At 50.5% G+C, this 14,295-nt stretch overlaps 15 non-coding genes across 15 annotated transcripts; 8 read left to right on the top strand and 7 right to left on the bottom strand.

The window, feature by feature from the left end:
• The first annotated feature begins 218 nt into the window (after positions 1-218).
• On the top strand, positions 219-302 carry Trnal-uaa. Its single transcript has one exon. It is a non-coding gene; the product is annotated as a tRNA-Leu (tRNA).
• A 1,125-nt stretch (positions 303-1,427) lies between these two features.
• Trnag-ccc lies at positions 1,428-1,499 on the bottom strand. Its single transcript has one exon. It is a non-coding gene; the product is annotated as a tRNA-Gly (tRNA).
• A 683-nt stretch (positions 1,500-2,182) lies between these two features.
• Trnal-uaa lies at positions 2,183-2,266 on the top strand. Its single transcript has one exon. It is a non-coding gene; the product is annotated as a tRNA-Leu (tRNA).
• A 1,125-nt stretch (positions 2,267-3,391) lies between these two features.
• On the bottom strand, positions 3,392-3,463 carry Trnag-ccc. Its single transcript has one exon. It is a non-coding gene; the product is annotated as a tRNA-Gly (tRNA).
• A 683-nt stretch (positions 3,464-4,146) lies between these two features.
• Trnal-uaa lies at positions 4,147-4,230 on the top strand. The gene has a single exon. It is a non-coding gene; the product is annotated as a tRNA-Leu (tRNA).
• Positions 4,231-5,355: 1,125 nt separating this feature from the next.
• Trnag-ccc lies at positions 5,356-5,427 on the bottom strand. Its single transcript has one exon. It is a non-coding gene; the product is annotated as a tRNA-Gly (tRNA).
• A 683-nt stretch (positions 5,428-6,110) lies between these two features.
• Positions 6,111-6,194, top strand: Trnal-uaa. The gene has a single exon. It is a non-coding gene; the product is annotated as a tRNA-Leu (tRNA).
• A 1,125-nt stretch (positions 6,195-7,319) lies between these two features.
• Trnag-ccc lies at positions 7,320-7,391 on the bottom strand. The gene has a single exon. It is a non-coding gene; the product is annotated as a tRNA-Gly (tRNA).
• Positions 7,392-8,074: 683 nt separating this feature from the next.
• On the top strand, positions 8,075-8,158 carry Trnal-uaa. Its single transcript has one exon. It is a non-coding gene; the product is annotated as a tRNA-Leu (tRNA).
• A 1,125-nt stretch (positions 8,159-9,283) lies between these two features.
• Trnag-ccc lies at positions 9,284-9,355 on the bottom strand. The gene has a single exon. It is a non-coding gene; the product is annotated as a tRNA-Gly (tRNA).
• Positions 9,356-10,038: 683 nt separating this feature from the next.
• On the top strand, positions 10,039-10,122 carry Trnal-uaa. The gene has a single exon. It is a non-coding gene; the product is annotated as a tRNA-Leu (tRNA).
• Positions 10,123-11,247: 1,125 nt separating this feature from the next.
• On the bottom strand, positions 11,248-11,319 carry Trnag-ccc. The gene has a single exon. It is a non-coding gene; the product is annotated as a tRNA-Gly (tRNA).
• Positions 11,320-12,002: 683 nt separating this feature from the next.
• Positions 12,003-12,086, top strand: Trnal-uaa. Its single transcript has one exon. It is a non-coding gene; the product is annotated as a tRNA-Leu (tRNA).
• Positions 12,087-13,211: 1,125 nt separating this feature from the next.
• Positions 13,212-13,283, bottom strand: Trnag-ccc. Its single transcript has one exon. It is a non-coding gene; the product is annotated as a tRNA-Gly (tRNA).
• Positions 13,284-13,966: 683 nt separating this feature from the next.
• On the top strand, positions 13,967-14,050 carry Trnal-uaa. Its single transcript has one exon. It is a non-coding gene; the product is annotated as a tRNA-Leu (tRNA).
• Positions 14,051-14,295: the final 245 nt, after the last annotated feature.

Here is a 14,295-nt window from a genome sequence, read left to right as displayed (position 1 = left end):
TCAAGACAGATGGCGACGGAAAACAATGGTGTAAGGCACCATGTTTAAGCTGTGGTTCCCGAAAGTGAGGGTGGGGTGCAACCTCACATCTGACAACTCGTTTTAAATACTCTAAAACCAACGTATTTCCTTCACACAAGAAAAAAACACGCTAATTTCGCAGTCAGGCTCTGGAGATATACCGAGAAACGACGGTGGAAGAGATCTGGCGCCCACGCGTCAGATTGGCCGAGCGGTCTAAGGCGCCAGATTTAAGCTCTGGTTCCCGAAGGGGAGCGTGGGTTCGAACCCCACATCTGACAATGCATTTTAAATATTCCAAAACTACCAATTTCGTACATGCGGGAAAACAAGTAAATTACGCGGGAACAGGTTCCACAGATACTACGAGAAACGGCAGTGACTATGGTGCTTGCCTTGCAAGTCTGATTGTCTGGCGGCCTGAAAGAATGGAAAGCTGTTAGGAGACATGGCTTTCAGCCACGAGGCCCGGAATCGATTCCCGGTAGCCGAACATTCTTTTGTTTGCTGAGTCTTGGTTATTCTCACGGCATTTACGATATCTTTGGGTTGTGGTTTTTGGGGTCCAAGCATCAGGCGAGCAAACGTGAACGAAAGCAGATATGTGCGTAAATGAGTGTCAGGGCAGTAATAAAGGTGGATGTGACGGTGGATCGGGTATTGGACTGCAGACGTGCCACAATGCGTAGCTCGATAGCTGAGTAAGTTAGAGCGTCGTGCTGTGAACACAAAGGCCACGTATTCGACCGCACCAAGTGCCATTTCATTTTTTCCCCTAAAAGACAATGCTTCCTCCAGCGACACACTGCCAGGTAAATAACAAGCGATCTTCACAAGAAGTAAGGTGTCTACACGTTGCGCGATACTGTCGCCAACGGCCACACCGCGCGTAGTGCAGCGGTTCTCGTCTGTTCACCGGCGTTAGGAATCGTTGGCCGTGGTTAGTACATGGATGCGTGCTCGGCTGGGAACTCGACGTGCTGTTGCCTTCTTTCATTTTGCATTTTTCCTTCGGCTTCGTTGTTGCTTAGCAATAATTATGCGGTCCCGCACGCTGACGCCACTCTTGCCTCTCGGTACACTAAGGGGCGAATCTGTGGCCACAATAAAATGAAAGGTTCTGTCGTGTGTTTGTCGTTTTTTGGTCTCTCCCAGTCGTTTGTCGCGCCTGCCCTCTACATATATGCCCATTTCCAAGCGTCAGCTTTCGCGTCAGCCGAGCAAAGTCGAGACAAGTCGACACATGGAGACACACGATGCTGAGAAACGAAAGCCGCAGACTAGCGCCCTGGCAGCACGGACTGAGACGAGGGGCGAAGGAAAACTATTCGTACCGCGACAGTTCACAGTTTCGAAGATCGCGTTTCGTTACGTGGAATACCCGTAGAAGAAAAAAGTACCTTTTGTGCGGTGGCTGGGAATCGAACCCGGATCAACTGCTTGGGAAGCAACCATGCTGACCGTTACACCACCACCGCGTTGTGCTGCGTCCCACCCACGCCTTGATGTGTCGGCTACCCTCCTGCCATCAGAGGCCGAAGGCGACGGCGCTGTAGGCGCTCAACGCCAGGGCGGAGGTGAGCACATCTGAACGCAGTGCGTAGGTGCTGCTAGGGCGATGTAGCGTAGCTAGAAGCAGAACTGACAGCCGTTGAAAAACTGCCCTTTAATTTACAGCAGGGCGATAAAACAAATATCTAATGTGACGTACTTACTGATGATCCAGAGACGATTCAGCATGTGTGTGCCAATCCAGAAGTAGAAAGCGCCTAAGTATCACAATATTAAGTTGGTTAGTTTGATGCTCGCCTGGAGCCTATCATTAGCTTCCCCTGAGGGCGAAATGCACAGCGTAGCCGTTGCTAGGGAACGGCCTCTTCTGTCGTTTTTTGTTTTCTCTGCGTCAGTGTGAATATTGATAACTACAGTTCTGCTCGTTCCACTCAAGACAGATGGCGACGGAAAACAATGGTGTAAGGCACCATGTTTAAGCTGTGGTTCCCGAAAGTGAGGGTGGGGTGCAACCTCACATCTGACAACTCGTTTTAAATACTCTAAAACCAACGTATTTCCTTCACACAAGAAAAAAACACGCTAATTTCGCAGTCAGGCTCTGGAGATATACCGAGAAACGACGGTGGAAGAGATTTGGCGCCCACGCGTCAGATTGGCCGAGCGGTCTACGGCGCCAGATTTAAGCTCTGGTTCCCGAAGGGGAGCGTGGGTTCGAACCCCACATCTGACAATGCATTTTAAATATTCCAAAACTACCAATTTCGTACATGCGGGAAAACAAGTAAATTACGCGGGAACAGGTTCCACAGATACTACGAGAAACGGCAGTGACTATGGTGCTTGCCTTGCAAGTCTGATTGTCTGGCGGCCTGAAAGAATGGAAAGCTGTTAGGAGACATGGCTTTCAGCCACGAGGCCCGGAATCGATTCCCGGTAGCCGAACATTCTTTTGTTTGCTGAGTCTTGGTTATTCTCACGGCATTTACGATATCTTTGGGTTGTGGTTTTTGGGGTCCAAGCATCAGGCGAGCAAACGTGAACGAAAGCAGATATGTGCGTAAATGAGTGTCAGGGCAGTAATAAAGGTGGATGTGACGGTGGATCGGGTATTGGACTGCAGACGTGCCACAATGCGTAGCTCGATAGCTGAGTAAGTTAGAGCGTCGTGCTGTGAACACAAAGGCCACGTATTCGACCGCACCAAGTGCCATTTCATTTTTTCCCCTAAAAGACAATGCTTCCTCCAGCGACACACTGCCAGGTAAATAACAAGCGATCTTCACAAGAAGTAAGGTGTCTACACGTTGCGCGATACTGTCGCCAACGGCCACACCGCGCGTAGTGCAGCGGTTCTCGTCTGTTCACCGGCGTTAGGAATCGTTGGCCGTGGTTAGTACATGGATGCGTGCTCGGCTGGGAACTCGACGTGCTGTTGCCTTCTTTCATTTTGCATTTTTCCTTCGGCTTCGTTGTTGCTTAGCAATAATTATGCGGTCCCGCACGCTGACGCCACTCTTGCCTCTCGGTACACTAAGGGGCGAATCTGTGGCCACAATAAAATGAAAGGTTCTGTCGTGTGTTTGTCGTTTTTTGGTCTCTCCCAGTCGTTTGTCGCGCCTGCCCTCTACATATATGCCCATTTCCAAGCGTCAGCTTTCGCGTCAGCCGAGCAAAGTCGAGACAAGTCGACACATGGAGACACACGATGCTGAGAAACGAAAGCCGCAGACTAGCGCCCTGGCAGCACGGACTGAGACGAGGGGCGAAGGAAAACTATTCGTACCGCGACAGTTCACAGTTTCGAAGATCGCGTTTCGTTACGTGGAATACCCGTAGAAGAAAAAAGTACCTTTTGTGCGGTGGCTGGGAATCGAACCCGGATCAACTGCTTGGGAAGCAACCATGCTGACCGTTACACCACCACCGCGTTGTGCTGCGTCCCACCCACGCCTTGATGTGTCGGCTACCCTCCTGCCATCAGAGGCCGAAGGCGACGGCGCTGTAGGCGCTCAACGCCAGGGCGGAGGTGAGCACATCTGAACGCAGTGCGTAGGTGCTGCTAGGGCGATGTAGCGTAGCTAGAAGCAGAACTGACAGCCGTTGAAAAACTGCCCTTTAATTTACAGCAGGGCGATAAAACAAATATCTAATGTGACGTACTTACTGATGATCCAGAGACGATTCAGCATGTGTGTGCCAATCCAGAAGTAGAAAGCGCCTAAGTATCACAATATTAAGTTGGTTAGTTTGATGCTCGCCTGGAGCCTATCATTAGCTTCCCCTGAGGGCGAAATGCACAGCGTAGCCGTTGCTAGGGAACGGCCTCTTCTGTCGTTTTTTGTTTTCTCTGCGTCAGTGTGAATATTGATAACTACAGTTCTGCTCGTTCCACTCAAGACAGATGGCGACGGAAAACAATGGTGTAAGGCACCATGTTTAAGCTGTGGTTCCCGAAAGTGAGGGTGGGGTGCAACCTCACATCTGACAACTCGTTTTAAATACTCTAAAACCAACGTATTTCCTTCACACAAGAAAAAAACACGCTAATTTCGCAGTCAGGCTCTGGAGATATACCGAGAAACGACGGTGGAAGAGATTTGGCGCCCACGCGTCAGATTGGCCGAGCGGTCTACGGCGCCAGATTTAAGCTCTGGTTCCCGAAGGGGAGCGTGGGTTCGAACCCCACATCTGACAATGCATTTTAAATATTCCAAAACTACCAATTTCGTACATGCGGGAAAACAAGTAAATTACGCGGGAACAGGTTCCACAGATACTACGAGAAACGGCAGTGACTATGGTGCTTGCCTTGCAAGTCTGATTGTCTGGCGGCCTGAAAGAATGGAAAGCTGTTAGGAGACATGGCTTTCAGCCACGAGGCCCGGAATCGATTCCCGGTAGCCGAACATTCTTTTGTTTGCTGAGTCTTGGTTATTCTCACGGCATTTACGATATCTTTGGGTTGTGGTTTTTGGGGTCCAAGCATCAGGCGAGCAAACGTGAACGAAAGCAGATATGTGCGTAAATGAGTGTCAGGGCAGTAATAAAGGTGGATGAGACGGTGGATCGGGTATTGGACTGCAGACGTGCCACAATGCGTAGCTCGATAGCTGAGTAAGTTAGAGCGTCGTGCTGTGAACACAAAGGCCACGTATTCGACCGCACCAAGTGCCATTTCATTTTTTCCCCTAAAAGACAATGCTTCCTCCAGCGACACACTGCCAGGTAAATAACAAGCGATCTTCACAAGAAGTAAGGTGTCTACACGTTGCGCGATACTGTCGCCAACGGCCACACCGCGCGTAGTGCAGCGGTTCTCGTCTGTTCACCGGCGTTAGGAATCGTTGGCCGTGGTTAGTACATGGATGCGTGCTCGGCTGGGAACTCGACGTGCTGTTGCCTTCTTTCATTTTGCATTTTTCCTTCGGCTTCGTTGTTGCTTAGCAATAATTATGCGGTCCCGCACGCTGACGCCACTCTTGCCTCTCGGTACACTAAGGGGCGAATCTGTGGCCACAATAAAATGAAAGGTTCTGTCGTGTGTTTGTCGTTTTTTGGTCTCTCCCAGTCGTTTGTCGCGCCTGCCCTCTACATATATGCCCATTTCCAAGCGTCAGCTTTCGCGTCAGCCGAGCAAAGTCGAGACAAGTCGACACATGGAGACACACGATGCTGAGAAACGAAAGCCGCAGACTAGCGCCCTGGCAGCACGGACTGAGACGAGGGGCGAAGGAAAACTATTCGTACCGCGACAGTTCACAGTTTCGAAGATCGCGTTTCGTTACGTGGAATACCCGTAGAAGAAAAAAGTACCTTTTGTGCGGTGGCCGGGAATCGAACCCGGATCAACTGCTTGGGAAGCAACCATGCTGACCGTTACACCACCACCGCGTTGTGCTGCGTCCCACCCACGCCTTGATGTGTCGGCTACCCTCCTGCCATCAGAGGCCGAAGGCGACGGCGCTGTAGGCGCTCAACGCCAGGGCGGAGGTGAGCACATCTGAACGCAGTGCGTAGGTGCTGCTAGGGCGATGTAGCGTAGCTAGAAGCAGAACTGACAGCCGTTGAAAAACTGCCCTTTAATTTACAGCAGGGCGATAAAACAAATATCTAATGTGACGTACTTACTGATGATCCAGAGACGATTCAGCATGTGTGTGCCAATCCAGAAGTAGAAAGCGCCTAAGTATCACAATATTAAGTTGGTTAGTTTGATGCTCGCCTGGAGCCTATCATTAGCTTCCCCTGAGGGCGAAATGCACAGCGTAGCCGTTGCTAGGGAACGGCCTCTTCTGTCGTTTTTTGTTTTCTCTGCGTCAGTGTGAATATTGATAACTACAGTTCTGCTCGTTCCACTCAAGACAGATGGCGACGGAAAACAATGGTGTAAGGCACCATGTTTAAGCTGTGGTTCCCGAAAGTGAGGGTGGGGTGCAACCTCACATCTGACAACTCGTTTTAAATACTCTAAAACCAACGTATTTCCTTCACACAAGAAAAAAACACGCTAATTTCGCAGTCAGGCTCTGGAGATATACCGAGAAACGACGGTGGAAGAGATTTGGCGCCCACGCGTCAGATTGGCCGAGCGGTCTACGGCGCCAGATTTAAGCTCTGGTTCCCGAAGGGGAGCGTGGGTTCGAACCCCACATCTGACAATGCATTTTAAATATTCCAAAACTACCAATTTCGTACATGCGGGAAAACAAGTAAATTACGCGGGAACAGGTTCCACAGATACTACGAGAAACGGCAGTGACTATGGTGCTTGCCTTGCAAGTCTGATTGTCTGGCGGCCTGAAAGAATGGAAAGCTGTTAGGAGACATGGCTTTCAGCCACGAGGCCCGGAATCGATTCCCGGTAGCCGAACATTCTTTTGTTTGCTGAGTCTTGGTTATTCTCACGGCATTTACGATATCTTTGGGTTGTGGTTTTTGGGGTCCAAGCATCAGGCGAGCAAACGTGAACGAAAGCAGATATGTGCGTAAATGAGTGTCAGGGCAGTAATAAAGGTGGATGAGACGGTGGATCGGGTATTGGACTGCAGACGTGCCACAATGCGTAGCTCGATAGCTGAGTAAGTTAGAGCGTCGTGCTGTGAACACAAAGGCCACGTATTCGACCGCACCAAGTGCCATTTCATTTTTTCCCCTAAAAGACAATGCTTCCTCCAGCGACACACTGCCAGGTAAATAACAAGCGATCTTCACAAGAAGTAAGGTGTCTACACGTTGCGCGATACTGTCGCCAACGGCCACACCGCGCGTAGTGCAGCGGTTCTCGTCTGTTCACCGGCGTTAGGAATCGTTGGCCGTGGTTAGTACATGGATGCGTGCTCGGCTGGGAACTCGACGTGCTGTTGCCTTCTTTCATTTTGCATTTTTCCTTCGGCTTCGTTGTTGCTTAGCAATAATTATGCGGTCCCGCACGCTGACGCCACTCTTGCCTCTCGGTACACTAAGGGGCGAATCTGTGGCCACAATAAAATGAAAGGTTCTGTCGTGTGTTTGTCGTTTTTTGGTCTCTCCCAGTCGTTTGTCGCGCCTGCCCTCTACATATATGCCCATTTCCAAGCGTCAGCTTTCGCGTCAGCCGAGCAAAGTCGAGACAAGTCGACACATGGAGACACACGATGCTGAGAAACGAAAGCCGCAGACTAGCGCCCTGGCAGCACGGACTGAGACGAGGGGCGAAGGAAAACTATTCGTACCGCGACAGTTCACAGTTTCGAAGATCGCGTTTCGTTACGTGGAATACCCGTAGAAGAAAAAAGTACCTTTTGTGCGGTGGCCGGGAATCGAACCCGGATCAACTGCTTGGGAAGCAACCATGCTGACCGTTACACCACCACCGCGTTGTGCTGCGTCCCACCCACGCCTTGATGTGTCGGCTACCCTCCTGCCATCAGAGGCCGAAGGCGACGGCGCTGTAGGCGCTCAACGCCAGGGCGGAGGTGAGCACATCTGAACGCAGTGCGTAGGTGCTGCTAGGGCGATGTAGCGTAGCTAGAAGCAGAACTGACAGCCGTTGAAAAACTGCCCTTTAATTTACAGCAGGGCGATAAAACAAATATCTAATGTGACGTACTTACTGATGATCCAGAGACGATTCAGCATGTGTGTGCCAATCCAGAAGTAGAAAGCGCCTAAGTATCACAATATTAAGTTGGTTAGTTTGATGCTCGCCTGGAGCCTATCATTAGCTTCCCCTGAGGGCGAAATGCACAGCGTAGCCGTTGCTAGGGAACGGCCTCTTCTGTCGTTTTTTGTTTTCTCTGCGTCAGTGTGAATATTGATAACTACAGTTCTGCTCGTTCCACTCAAGACAGATGGCGACGGAAAACAATGGTGTAAGGCACCATGTTTAAGCTGTGGTTCCCGAAAGTGAGGGTGGGGTGCAACCTCACATCTGACAACTCGTTTTAAATACTCTAAAACCAACGTATTTCCTTCACACAAGAAAAAAACACGCTAATTTCGCAGTCAGGCTCTGGAGATATACCGAGAAACGACGGTGGAAGAGATTTGGCGCCCACGCGTCAGATTGGCCGAGCGGTCTACGGCGCCAGATTTAAGCTCTGGTTCCCGAAGGGGAGCGTGGGTTCGAACCCCACATCTGACAATGCATTTTAAATATTCCAAAACTACCAATTTCGTACATGCGGGAAAACAAGTAAATTACGCGGGAACAGGTTCCACAGATACTACGAGAAACGGCAGTGACTATGGTGCTTGCCTTGCAAGTCTGATTGTCTGGCGGCCTGAAAGAATGGAAAGCTGTTAGGAGACATGGCTTTCAGCCACGAGGCCCGGAATCGATTCCCGGTAGCCGAACATTCTTTTGTTTGCTGAGTCTTGGTTATTCTCACGGCATTTACGATATCTTTGGGTTGTGGTTTTTGGGGTCCAAGCATCAGGCGAGCAAACGTGAACGAAAGCAGATATGTGCGTAAATGAGTGTCAGGGCAGTAATAAAGGTGGATGAGACGGTGGATCGGGTATTGGACTGCAGACGTGCCACAATGCGTAGCTCGATAGCTGAGTAAGTTAGAGCGTCGTGCTGTGAACACAAAGGCCACGTATTCGACCGCACCAAGTGCCATTTCATTTTTTCCCCTAAAAGACAATGCTTCCTCCAGCGACACACTGCCAGGTAAATAACAAGCGATCTTCACAAGAAGTAAGGTGTCTACACGTTGCGCGATACTGTCGCCAACGGCCACACCGCGCGTAGTGCAGCGGTTCTCGTCTGTTCACCGGCGTTAGGAATCGTTGGCCGTGGTTAGTACATGGATGCGTGCTCGGCTGGGAACTCGACGTGCTGTTGCCTTCTTTCATTTTGCATTTTTCCTTCGGCTTCGTTGTTGCTTAGCAATAATTATGCGGTCCCGCACGCTGACGCCACTCTTGCCTCTCGGTACACTAAGGGGCGAATCTGTGGCCACAATAAAATGAAAGGTTCTGTCGTGTGTTTGTCGTTTTTTGGTCTCTCCCAGTCGTTTGTCGCGCCTGCCCTCTACATATATGCCCATTTCCAAGCGTCAGCTTTCGCGTCAGCCGAGCAAAGTCGAGACAAGTCGACACATGGAGACACACGATGCTGAGAAACGAAAGCCGCAGACTAGCGCCCTGGCAGCACGGACTGAGACGAGGGGCGAAGGAAAACTATTCGTACCGCGACAGTTCACAGTTTCGAAGATCGCGTTTCGTTACGTGGAATACCCGTAGAAGAAAAAAGTACCTTTTGTGCGGTGGCCGGGAATCGAACCCGGATCAACTGCTTGGGAAGCAACCATGCTGACCGTTACACCACCACCGCGTTGTGCTGCGTCCCACCCACGCCTTGATGTGTCGGCTACCCTCCTGCCATCAGAGGCCGAAGGCGACGGCGCTGTAGGCGCTCAACGCCAGGGCGGAGGTGAGCACATCTGAACGCAGTGCGTAGGTGCTGCTAGGGCGATGTAGCGTAGCTAGAAGCAGAACTGACAGCCGTTGAAAAACTGCCCTTTAATTTACAGCAGGGCGATAAAACAAATATCTAATGTGACGTACTTACTGATGATCCAGAGACGATTCAGCATGTGTGTGCCAATCCAGAAGTAGAAAGCGCCTAAGTATCACAATATTAAGTTGGTTAGTTTGATGCTCGCCTGGAGCCTATCATTAGCTTCCCCTGAGGGCGAAATGCACAGCGTAGCCGTTGCTAGGGAACGGCCTCTTCTGTCGTTTTTTGTTTTCTCTGCGTCAGTGTGAATATTGATAACTACAGTTCTGCTCGTTCCACTCAAGACAGATGGCGACGGAAAACAATGGTGTAAGGCACCATGTTTAAGCTGTGGTTCCCGAAAGTGAGGGTGGGGTGCAACCTCACATCTGACAACTCGTTTTAAATACTCTAAAACCAACGTATTTCCTTCACACAAGAAAAAAACACGCTAATTTCGCAGTCAGGCTCTGGAGATATACCGAGAAACGACGGTGGAAGAGATCTGGCGCCCACGCGTCAGATTGGCCGAGCGGTCTAAGGCGCCAGATTTAAGCTCTGGTTCCCGAAGGGGAGCGTGGGTTCGAACCCCACATCTGACAATGCATTTTAAATATTCCAAAACTACCAATTTCGTACATGCGGGAAAACAAGTAAATTACGCGGGAACAGGTTCCACAGATACTACGAGAAACGGCTGTGACTATGGTGCTTGCCTTGCAAGTCTGATTGTCTGGCGGCCTGAAAGAATGGAAAGCTGTTAGGAGACATGGCTTTCAGCCACGAGGCCCGGAATCGATTCCCGGTAGCCGAACATTCTTTTGTTTGCTGAGTCTTGGTTATTCTCACGGCATTTACGATATCTTTGGGTTGTGGTTTTTGGGGTCCAAGCATCAGGCGAGCAAACGTGAACGAAAGCAGATATGTGCGTAAATGAGTGTCAGGGCAGTAATAAAGGTGGATGAGACGGTGGATCGGGTATTGGACTGCAGACGTGCCACAATGCGTAGCTCGATAGCTGAGTAAGTTAGAGCGTCGTGCTGTGAACACAAAGGCCACGTATTCGACCGCACCAAGTGCCATTTCATTTTTTCCCCTAAAAGACAATGCTTCCTCCAGCGACACACTGCCAGGTAAATAACAAGCGATCTTCACAAGAAGTAAGGTGTCTACACGTTGCGCGATACTGTCGCCAACGGCCACACCGCGCGTAGTGCAGCGGTTCTCGTCTGTTCACCGGCGTTAGGAATCGTTGGCCGTGGTTAGTACATGGATGCGTGCTCGGCTGGGAACTCGACGTGCTGTTGCCTTCTTTCATTTTGCATTTTTCCTTCGGCTTCGTTGTTGCTTAGCAATAATTATGCGGTCCCGCACGCTGACGCCACTCTTGCCTCTCGGTACACTAAGGGGCGAATCTGTGGCCACAATAAAATGAAAGGTTCTGTCGTGTGTTTGTCGTTTTTTGGTCTCTCCCAGTCGTTTGTCGCGCCTGCCCTCTACATATATGCCCATTTCCAAGCGTCAGCTTTCGCGTCAGCCGAGCAAAGTCGAGACAAGTCGACACATGGAGACACACGATGCTGAGAAACGAAAGCCGCAGACTAGCGCCCTGGCAGCACGGACTGAGACGAGGGGCGAAGGAAAACTATTCGTACCGCGACAGTTCACAGTTTCGAAGATCGCGTTTCGTTACGTGGAATACCCGTAGAAGAAAAAAGTACCTTTTGTGCGGTGGCCGGGAATCGAACCCGGATCAACTGCTTGGGAAGCAACCATGCTGACCGTTACACCACCACCGCGTTGTGCTGCGTCCCACCCACGCCTTGATGTGTCGGCTACCCTCCTGCCATCAGAGGCCGAAGGCGACGGCGCTGTAGGCGCTCAACGCCAGGGCGGAGGTGAGCACATCTGAACGCAGTGCGTAGGTGCTGCTAGGGCGATGTAGCGTAGCTAGAAGCAGAACTGACAGCCGTTGAAAAACTGCCCTTTAATTTACAGCAGGGCGATAAAACAAATATCTAATGTGACGTACTTACTGATGATCCAGAGACGATTCAGCATGTGTGTGCCAATCCAGAAGTAGAAAGCGCCTAAGTATCACAATATTAAGTTGGTTAGTTTGATGCTCGCCTGGAGCCTATCATTAGCTTCCCCTGAGGGCGAAATGCACAGCGTAGCCGTTGCTAGGGAACGGCCTCTTCTGTCGTTTTTTGTTTTCTCTGCGTCAGTGTGAATATTGATAACTACAGTTCTGCTCGTTCCACTCAAGACAGATGGCGACGGAAAACAATGGTGTAAGGCACCATGTTTAAGCTGTGGTTCCCGAAAGTGAGGGTGGGGTGCAACCTCACATCTGACAACTCGTTTTAAATACTCTAAAACCAACGTATTTCCTTCACACAAGAAAAAAACACGCTAATTTCGCAGTCAGGCTCTGGAGATATACCGAGAAACGACGGTGGAAGAGATTTGGCGCCCACGCGTCAGATTGGCCGAGCGGTCTACGGCGCCAGATTTAAGCTCTGGTTCCCGAAGGGGAGCGTGGGTTCGAACCCCACATCTGACAATGCATTTTAAATATTCCAAAACTACCAATTTCGTACATGCGGGAAAACAAGTAAATTACGCGGGAACAGGTTCCACAGATACTACGAGAAACGGCAGTGACTATGGTGCTTGCCTTGCAAGTCTGATTGTCTGGCGGCCTGAAAGAATGGAAAGCTGTTAGGAGACATGGCTTTCAGCCACGAGGCCCGGAATCGATTCCCGGTAGCCGAACATTCTTTTGTTTGCTGAGTCTTGGTTATTCTCACGGCATTTACGATATCTTTGGGTTGTGGTTTTTGGGGTCCAAGCATCAGGCGAGCAAACGTGAACGAAAGCAGATATGTGCGTAAATGAGTGTCAGGGCAGTAATAAAGGTGGATGAGACGGTGGATCGGGTATTGGACTGCAGACGTGCCACAATGCGTAGCTCGATAGCTGAGTAAGTTAGAGCGTCGTGCTGTGAACACAAAGGCCACGTATTCGACCGCACCAAGTGCCATTTCATTTTTTCCCCTAAAAGACAATGCTTCCTCCAGCGACACACTGCCAGGTAAATAACAAGCGATCTTCACAAGAAGTAAGGTGTCTACACGTTGCGCGATACTGTCGCCAACGGCCACACCGCGCGTAGTGCAGCGGTTCTCGTCTGTTCACCGGCGTTAGGAATCGTTGGCCGTGGTTAGTACATGGATGCGTGCTCGGCTGGGAACTCGACGTGCTGTTGCCTTCTTTCATTTTGCATTTTTCCTTCGGCTTCGTTGTTGCTTAGCAATAATTATGCGGTCCCGCACGCTGACGCCACTCTTGCCTCTCGGTACACTAAGGGGCGAATCTGTGGCCACAATAAAATGAAAGGTTCTGTCGTGTGTTTGTCGTTTTTTGGTCTCTCCCAGTCGTTTGTCGCGCCTGCCCTCTACATATATGCCCATTTCCAAGCGTCAGCTTTCGCGTCAGCCGAGCAAAGTCGAGACAAGTCGACACATGGAGACACACGATGCTGAGAAACGAAAGCCGCAGACTAGCGCCCTGGCAGCACGGACTGAGACGAGGGGCGAAGGAAAACTATTCGTACCGCGACAGTTCACAGTTTCGAAGATCGCGTTTCGTTACGTGGAATACCCGTAGAAGAAAAAAGTACCTTTTGTGCGGTGGCCGGGAATCGAACCCGGATCAACTGCTTGGGAAGCAACCATGCTGACCGTTACACCACCACCGCGTTGTGCTGCGTCCCACCCACGCCTTGATGTGTCGGCTACCCTCCTGCCATCAGAGGCCGAAGGCGACGGCGCTGTAGGCGCTCAACGCCAGGGCGGAGGTGAGCACATCTGAACGCAGTGCGTAGGTGCTGCTAGGGCGATGTAGCGTAGCTAGAAGCAGAACTGACAGCCGTTGAAAAACTGCCCTTTAATTTACAGCAGGGCGATAAAACAAATATCTAATGTGACGTACTTACTGATGATCCAGAGACGATTCAGCATGTGTGTGCCAATCCAGAAGTAGAAAGCGCCTAAGTATCACAATATTAAGTTGGTTAGTTTGATGCTCGCCTGGAGCCTATCATTAGCTTCCCCTGAGGGCGAAATGCACAGCGTAGCCGTTGCTAGGGAACGGCCTCTTCTGTCGTTTTTTGTTTTCTCTGCGTCAGTGTGAATATTGATAACTACAGTTCTGCTCGTTCCACTCAAGACAGATGGCGACGGAAAACAATGGTGTAAGGCACCATGTTTAAGCTGTGGTTCCCGAAAGTGAGGGTGGGGTGCAACCTCACATCTGACAACTCGTTTTAAATACTCTAAAACCAACGTATTTCCTTCACACAAGAAAAAAACACGCTAATTTCGCAGTCAGGCTCTGGAGATATACCGAGAAACGACGGTGGAAGAGATTTGGCGCCCACGCGTCAGATTGGCCGAGCGGTCTACGGCGCCAGATTTAAGCTCTGGTTCCCGAAGGGGAGCGTGGGTTCGAACCCCACATCTGACAATGCATTTTAAATATTCCAAAACTACCAATTTCGTACATGCGGGAAAACAAGTAAATTACGCGGGAACAGGTTCCACAGATACTACGAGAAACGGCAGTGACTATGGTGCTTGCCTTGCAAGTCTGATTGTCTGGCGGCCTGAAAGAATGGAAAGCTGTTAGGAGACATGGCTTTCAGCCACGAGGCCCGGAATCGATTCCCGGTAGCCGAACATTCTTTTGTTTGCTGAGTCTTGGTTATTCTC

This window comes from Schistocerca piceifrons, chromosome 2, assembly GCF_021461385.2.
Source record: "Schistocerca piceifrons isolate TAMUIC-IGC-003096 chromosome 2, iqSchPice1.1, whole genome shotgun sequence".
Classification (NCBI taxonomy): domain Eukaryota; kingdom Metazoa; phylum Arthropoda; class Insecta; order Orthoptera; family Acrididae; genus Schistocerca; species Schistocerca piceifrons.
Note: the sequence above shows the minus strand (reverse complement) of the source record. Positions and strands in the feature narration are given on the sequence as shown.